Below are 8,851 nucleotides of genomic sequence, written 5' to 3' on the forward strand. Positions count from 1 at the left end.
CCGATCCTCACCCTTGGTGTCCCCAAGAACAAGAGGAATTGTCAAATCCTTCACCCACATAACTGTCTTCAAGTCTCTGGAGAAAGGTACTTGGCCCTCCACGTATTGGGTTTTCTCAAAGTTCATTAACTGTGGTTCTTGTATGAGCACCTACACCTGGCACTGCCACCACTGGCTCCTGCTCTCTCAAGGGGTCCCCTTTGGTCTCTAACCTTAAATCTTGGTGTCCCAACCTGAGTCCTATTCTCCAGGTAAGGAGTCTGACCAGACAGGGATTACAGGAAATATCTTGGAGAGGCTTCCCTGCCATGGCCTCAGCTGAAAAGGTGCTGGGCATTCCAGCCCCACTCCCACCCCCTTCACTGGGGGCCAGATGCCTGGCCCAGTCCTGCTCTTGGCTCAGGAGCAGCCAGGCCACTTGGGAGGCCTGTGCTCCAAGGTTGTAAGTGCCAGTCTGGCCAAAGGCACTCCATTGGAACGTCTCAAACATCTTCAAACCCATGGGTTCCCCCATTTCCCTTGACTGGAGTCTCCAGGAGATGCTGGTACTGTTACTGTGCCCTTTGCTGCCAAAACTTGCTCACTCGTCGCTGGCAGCTGCTGCACTTTCTGTAGGACTCAGTCATGCATCATGCATGGGACGCTGAATTCCAAGAGAGGGAGCCTCAGGTCCTCACCTGCTCTCCAGCACCCTGAACAGTGCACACGCTGAGGGCAGTAGCCATGTGTCCTTTGTCTCCAACTCCCTGTGCCTAGCGGGGGGCTGGCACAAAGCAGGTGGTGTTCAGTGTTGAAGGAACAGGTGCGTGTGTGCATGAACAAGGGAGTTAGGCTCTTCACGGGGTACCAGAATGCTGCTTACTGGTCACCGTGCGTCCCTGAGTTGTCCCCGCATTCTGTGAGCCAGAAAGTTTTCCCTAATCCCTTTTATAGGAGGAAACTGCAGGTCGGTGTGAAAATGTGCCTTGTCTGAGGTTACACAGACAGTGGTTGAGCCTGGACATGAATTCAAGTGCATTGGGCTCCAAATTGAACCATCGTCACTGTCACAGGACAGTTCAGTAGTAAAGGAACTGTAAGAACGAGAGCTAACATGTGGGATGCTTGCTGGACACTAAGCTCGTTATAGCTCAGGCAGCTTTCGTAACAACCCTGCAGGAGTGTTTATCCCATTGTACAGAGGAGGCTCAGACAGGTTAAGGCTTTCCCAAGGTCACACAACCACCATGTCTGTCTTCTTTCAGAGTTAGAGCTCTCGGCCACTAGAGGCTGAAGGGAGCATGACAGTGAATCGTGATCTAGAGGCAGTTTGGATGGCTCAAGCGCAAATGGAAGACAGCTCACAGACCGAATCAACGGAGGAGTGTTTTATTGCATATCCCTGCCCAGGTCTGGTCTGAGGACCCACACCGTGGGCATCCTCTGAGAGCTTGTGAGAAAGGCCGAATCTGCATTCAAGCGAGGTCCCCAGGTGATCCGTGTGCACAGTAAGGGTTGCAAGCACTGCTTTGATTGCCCTTCAGGGAGAAAGTGACTCTTGTGGATAGCTGGCATCATCCAGGGCTTCTGCTGCAGGCGCTGTGACCTATGGGACATGAGGCCTCTGGCCAGCCAACTTTCAACCCCCAGCTTGCACTGGTGTGGACACACACTCAAGCTGAAGGACACATGGCAGGATAAGCCCCAGTCCTGAGTGTGCTTTTGGGGAGGTTCCTTCTGCCCTGATGGTCATTTTCCCATCCCTCTCTTCCCTGGCCACTTCCTGTCTCACCTCCTCCATGAAGCCTTGCCAGTTGCCCCTGCCCCAGGCAGAGAGCAGAGCTCTCCCTCGGCTTCCAGCCTCTCCCACAGGCTCCTGCGAGCACCTGCCTTGTTACAGTCATCACTTAGTTGTTTACACTCTTCTCTCCCCCACTGGAAGGAGAAGTTCTCAAGAGGAAAAGCTTTGTCTTAACCACATACCCAGAACCCAGTGTGAAGCCCAGTCCAGAGCAGGCCGGTAAATCTGTGTTGGACATCCTTATGTCCTCAGAACAAATGATGAACGAATGAAATTCTCAAGCATAGGAGTGAATCTCTAAGTGAACATTTTAAGGAAGGTGTAGAAGTCAAAAGTGAGGGATATTTAAGGGGGCAGAAGAATATTAGCTACACCTTGGTCTTCGGGATCAACTGTGTCCTGTGCACAGGGCACCACCCCACCTCCCGGGATGAGCTGCGTCTCCAGCACCCCTCGGTGGAGCCCTGCAAAGCCGGCCAAGTGCCCATGAGTTTTCTAGGGGAATTACTGGGGAAAGAGTTCCCTCGCCCAGCCTCCACAGCATCATCAATCACAGGATTTCTGTCACCGGTCACCCTGGGCTGCTGCCAAGGAATATGGAGGGAGAAGACTCATGAGCCGAGCCAAGGATGGCGTCTGTCTCCTGGGAGCCAGCAGGACTCATCCTGGGCTGAGTGCAGCCAAACAGGCCCATGGGGCCCTCAGACCCCCCGGGCCCTACTGACCTTTAACATGGAATTGGGATGGGAAGGGCTAGAAAAACAGGATGGGCACCCTGGGGCGGTGTGTTTGTGTGTGTGTGCGTGTATTTAAATTACTGTCCGTTCCTAGATTATTCACAGTGGCTGGATAGATTATAACCAACTCGAGAGAATGGATTTGGGAAGCTTTGACTAAAAATAAGATCTCATGATAGCTATAAAATTGGCTGATGAGGGGGTGAGGTCGAGAGCTCTCTAACTTTCTTTTCTTTCACATAGAACAGTGTAGCACATCATTGAAAGGATTTCAAGGCTGGGCACAGTGGCTCACGCCTGTAATCCCAGCACTTTGGGAGGCCGAGGCGGGCGGGTCACAAGGTCAGGAGATCGAGACCATCCTGGCTAACACGGTGAAACCCCATCTCTACTTTAAAAAAATACAAAAAATGAGCCGGGCGTGGTGGAGGGCGCCTGTCGTCCCAACTACTTGGGAGGCTGAGGCAGGAGAATGGCGTGAATCTGGGAGGCGGAGCTTGCAGTGAGCTGAGATCACGCCACCGCACTCCAGCCTCGGCGACAGAGCGAGACTCTGTCTCAAAAAAAAATAAAAAAGATTTCAAAAAGTTAATAGAAGACCTCTAACCATTTAAATTTTACTGTCACATCCTGCACTGGATATGGTTTGGGGAGTCCTCCATAATTATTCGTTTCTGCGTGATTGATTTCAGTTTTTCTATTTCCTGTGAGCACCCATAAGAAATTATTTCAGGCAAGATGCTGCTACCTAGAAGATGAACAAACTTTAATTTTCTTCCAGTGAATGCTATAAAGGTAAGAATTGTGAGAGTTGAAAATCCAGTTTGAGAGGAAAGGCCAGTGTTTTCAAGGGCAACCATCACCGATGCCCGGGCTCAGAGGGAGACACTAATTAGTTCAAGGTCACACAGCAAACAGGCAGCAGAACCCAAGTCTGGCTGACCTTAAGGCTGGGATGCTTTTCCTGATCAAAGCTTCTCAAACTTTCCCCCAACATCCCTAAGGGCAAAGGAGAGCGAACTTGGACCTGCAGGGCACTGGCGCAGAGGCCGGAGGGGAAGCACAGGATTTCCTTGCAGTTTCATGTTGTGCCTGTAACAATCTCACAGTAAAATAAATTATCCAGGAAGCTGCACTTCAAGTCCCACCTGGCAGAGCTCGGAGACCTGGGACCTCTGTGGAGTAGCTGCCCTCACCCCACACAAGCCTCCACTATCTGTAAACACAGGCTCCTGTAAGTTTTCACCAACCACTCCAAGCCCAAGTTTTTCTGAGCTTTGCTATCCAGGGGCCTGGAGCATTTCTAGAAATCACAAAGCCTCGAACTTTTCCATTTTTTATGTTCTGGGAGATGTTATTTGGGGAATTCCCTCAGGCACTGCGCTCTGCTCCGTCTAATGGAGGCTGAGCTGCACTGGTGTCCGGTTGCCCCATCCAGCCAGCCAGGCGGGCCCCCTCTCTCCTGCAGCTCCACATCCAGCCCACCACCAAGCCCTGTCCATGTCCCCTCCTGCTCTTGGACACTTTTCCACTTTTCCCCGTCTCTGTGCCCTACCTGGACCTGGCCACGCCCATCTCTGGCCTGGACCACTACAGCAGCCTCTTTCCTGGTTTTCTGCTTCCACTCTTGCCCTCTCAAACCCAGTCTCCTCACAGCAACCCCAGCAATCCCTCAAAGAAACAAATTTGGTCATGCCCACCCTCCCTCCTGCCCCTTCCATGGCTCCCTATTGCCCACATGTCAACCCATTTTCCAATGCCTACAAAGCCTGCATGGCCCTGGCCACCTCTCCAGCCTGATACGAAGCACTCCCTTTCCCCCTTTATTCCTGTGCTCCAGCCAGGCTGGCCCCTCCCGGTTGCTAGAATTCACCAGGCTCCTTTTCAGGAGGTTCACTGATGCTGTCCTAACTAACTGCAGTGTTGTCCCTTTAGCCCTTGCCTACTCCCACTCATTCAGGGCATTTTTTCCTGAGTGCCTGCTACGTGCCTGGCACTGTGCTAGGCTCCCAGTGTACTGTGGTGACCTAGTTCTTGCACTCTTGGAGCTTATTATCTAACAGGTAGACAGATGCACGGGAATAATCATGAACTGTGAGAAGTGCTAGGATGGGAAATAGCAAAGTGCTAAGGAAGAGACTATCAGGGTGGGGACAGGGAAGAGGACAAATGAAGCCTCTTCCAACTCATCCTTAGACCTCAGCTCAAAACTCACCTCCTCTGAGAAGCCTTCCCTCCCCGCTAGACAGGCCAGGCCCTTGCTCATCTGCTCTACAGCTCCCTGCTCTCTTCTTCCCCAGCACTTGCCAGAATTTGCAATTAGACATTGATTTGTGCAACTAGAGCAGTGGGGAGGAATGTGCTGTAGAATATCTACTCCGCCTCCAGTGGGAGCTTGGGGAGGTGTCCCCAAGGCTGTGTTCATCCACACAATCACCTAGAGATGTGTCATTAACCCGTGCCATAGAGGAACCGACTGAGTCTGGGAATAAGAGAGGCTGTGTTAGTCATCTAATGAGGCCTAACAAATTATCCCAAAGCTTAGCAGAACAATGACCATTTATTATCTTATTCCTATGGGCCAGGGATCTGGTCATGGCTGAGAAGGGTCCTTTGGCTCTGGGTCTTTCCAGAGGCTTTGCTCAAACTGTTAGCCAGGGCTGCAGTCTCACCTGAAGGCTCGACCAGGGACAATCAGCTCCCAAGCTCACTCACACAGCCATTGGCAGATGAGGTTCCTCCCTGGCTGTTTGAAGGCCTCAGTTCTTTGCCAACTGTTGGTAGGGGGTCTCCCTCGGCTCCTGGCCCTGTGAATCTTTCCATGGAGCAGCTCCTAACAATTGAGGGAGTGAGGGTGAGCCAGCAAGCTGGAAGCCACAGGCTTTGGGAGTCTTAATCTCAGAAATGGCTGCCCATCACTTTGCTGTGCTGTATTGGTTAGAAGCAAGCCACCAGGTCCAGCCCACACTCAAAGGAAGAGATTACCCAAGGGCTTGAACACAGGAGATAGAGGGGGTGGGTAGTCCCTGGGAACCATTTAGAGGCTACTGACCACAGAAGTCACATAACCTTCCCAAGGGCTCGTTGCTAGAATGTGTTCCAGCTGCCTTTGGGAGCTGGGCTTTCTGTGCCTACCACAGGGAGCGAGGACAGGGCAGGAACAGGCCGCTTTCTCCAAGTCTGGGGACCTCCTACTACTGGCCTTGGCCTTTCTGAAAACCACAGCAAATGCACCTTCTCCCATAGAAACTAGAGATGGTTTCCTGCCCAGCCCAGGAGGCTGGATGGGTTACAAGCATTTGCCATGGGAGCTGAGAAATGCTAGTTTTCAAAACCCAGGCCCTGGGGAAACCCACAAAGGGGTGATTGGCTGGAAAACGGGCCCATCTATTACCCTCCTGGGGCTGTGTGTAAACTGAAGAGGGGGTTATGCCATGGTCCTAACCCGGCCTTATAAAATGACTTCTCCTCCCGATTTTCTTGCCTCACACTTGAAAAGCCATTCATGCCTCCTCTGGGACCCTTTCTGCGGGTTCAAGAAATCCCACAGTTCTTATGTTTCTCCTCTCAAAAACGAACTCACTGTATATCCTGTATCCCTGGGCTAGTGGAAAATTAACTCTCAGTTATTTGGGGGAACTCCCTCCCCATCTTCACCCCCAACCCCATTGGGGTGGCATGGTCTGGGGCAACTTAGTGCAGAACAATTGGGGGTTATTTCCCCAGGAGGATATAAGCTGAGTGACAGCAGGGACTTCCGTCAGTTTCATGCAGTGATGTGCAGTGGGTGCCTGGCACATAGTTGATGTCCAGTAACTCTTTGTGGAATGTTGAATGAATGCCTTTTGCCTTGTTGCTACACCCCTTACCCAAAACGTGCTTCTAAGGGAGGGACAAAGGAGTCCCCGCCAGGCCAGGGACCCGAGTTCCTTTACTCAATACAGGCTTGTCCTCGCAGGATCCAACAAGTGGCTTGTGAGTGAGGAGTCACCGTACTGCACTACGAGTCTCCTCTGTCCTAGAACACCTGCTTCTGCCCTTCCTGGGTTCCAGAAACTTCTCCCTACTCAGCTGGATCCACCTCCCCATTCCCTAATCTCCCCAATCCACTGTTCTTCCTAGAATGATCCTCTTTTCTCAAAAACAAAAGCCTCTTTCTCACCTTTGCCCTTGGGGGTGGGAGCCAGGACAGCCATTGGCTCCAGGGCCAGCCCCCAGCTCTGCTCCCTGGGACTGAGGCATGGGAGGAGTGAGCGGAGGGCTAGTTCTAGCTCTTCTTCTTTCTGATCTTTCCCAGCAGTGAAACAACACCTGAATTTGTATCTCAACAAGTTTTCCAGATCAAGGCTGCAGGAGGAGAATGTTGACACACCCAGCAGAGGAAATTCAAAGTCTGAGTCAAGCCTGTGCTCTGCTTGGAGGTGAAGTGCTTTACATCCTGGGGGCCTGGTCTTCCTACCAAGCACCCTGCCCGCAGCTGGCGGGGTGGGGAAGGCGTTGTCAAGTGAATAAAACCGCACAACGTAACCAGCATCAGGAAAATGGCCGCTCTTGCCAGCATGGTGTGGCTGCCTGAAACCCCTCCGTCATAGCTCCATTCCATTGATCTAGGAGAATGGTAGACAACCCCCTTTTCAGGCACCCAGACACCATCCTTGGTGGGGCTCCTCCCTGTCACACACAAATCTATACCAGCTAACAGAAGCCGCGAGTCTCAGGCCTCATGGTGACCTAGTCCCCTGTAGGCTTAGTCACACCAGGAGGAAGGAGACTCAGGCTCGAAAAGCCACCAGGCAAAGCCCACATTTATTAAGCACTTACTGAATGTCAAGTACAATGTTAGTGCTTTTCACGATCATCTCATGTAATCTTTGAGATAGGAATGAACACTCACACTTTACAGTCGAGGAAACCAAGGCCCAGAGGGGTGTGACTTGCTCAAGGAGTAATGTCATGGAAAGGGTGACATAAGCATACTTGACTCCGCTGCCCACACTCATAATTACTATGGCCTACCGCTCCCTCCAAATCCGAATAGCAAAGGATCAGCACTAAAGGAGGACAGACATACCGAGGAGATTCAAAGAGATTCATGACCATCCGGGCAATCCGGGAAGGCTTCATGGACCAGGACCCAGGATTTGAAGGACAGGTGATATCTGACAAGTGGACATTCCAGGAGGAGCAAAGGTGTGTAGAGGTGCAAAAGCACGAGGAAGTTTCCCGGCCCTCAAAGCCAACCCTGTAAACTCATGTATTATTGGACAAGTGGGGAAGTCAGGGAGAGAAGGTGAGAAAGGTGGGCTAGGGCCATATTACAGAGAATGGGATGATGTCAACCTGGGAGAGCTCTCTGGGTCTGACCAGGCTGAGAAGGGCCAGACCATGAGTGGCATGGGCAGCAGAACCCAGCCCCCAAATCTGGGGTATCCAGCACTCAGGTATGCAGGTCCTTTGCTGGAAGACAGGACACCCAAAGCCTCCTGCTTCTCTGGACTTGTGAAGCCACAGCCGCCATTCCCCAATCCCTCAACCCAGACACCTGGACAACAGGGAGAAGGGGTGCAGGAAGAAGGGAGCAAATTCATTCCAGACAGATCACATGGATCCCCTGCCATGGGCAGCCCCTAAAGATGCCGTCCACATTTTCAATGCGGACCCAGCTTGAAAACCCACTGAACCCTTCTGCAACTTTTTACTCTTCTTACCAGGATTTAGAGAGCTTACAAAGAATCCTGATTAGTTAGACTAAGGAAATTACATTTTCCCTGCGAATTGAGCTAAATTTGAGGAAATACTTTGTTACGCATACATTGAGATTCTTGTAATTCTTGTAAGATTGTGTGTGTGTATGTGTGTGTTTAAAGCCTTCATTACTACAAATACTAAAACAAAACAAAACATTTTTAACCACCCAGATTGTCCAACCCTCTCACTGAGTGAGGAACCAGAAGACCAGAGAGGGTCTGGGCGTTGCCTGGGGTCACACAGCAGTGAGTGGCAGAGCCCAGGGGCCCAGACTTCCTCATAGACTCCAGCCCAGTGCTCCTTCCACACTTCCATGCTGGCTGGGGAACTGCTGGGGCCCGAGGAAGGGCTGAGAGTGGGCCCAGTGCAGCCCAACTTGAGGGCTCATCAAAACCTTGGCTGAAGAGACTCTTCACCCATGTCCCTCACCCAGATACCATGGAACCTGGCTCAGTCATTCCTCCGCAGAGGGAAGATAACATGCCTTGGAATGAGCACTGGCTGGGGAGTCAGAAGTCTGGGGATCCAGCCCAGCCAGGCCACTTCTTAGCTCAGCAGCACTGGGCTGCTCCTGTCACCTCCCTGG

The sequence above is a fragment of the Macaca fascicularis genome, chromosome 7 (assembly GCF_037993035.2).
Source record: "Macaca fascicularis isolate 582-1 chromosome 7, T2T-MFA8v1.1".
Classification (NCBI taxonomy): domain Eukaryota; kingdom Metazoa; phylum Chordata; class Mammalia; order Primates; family Cercopithecidae; genus Macaca; species Macaca fascicularis.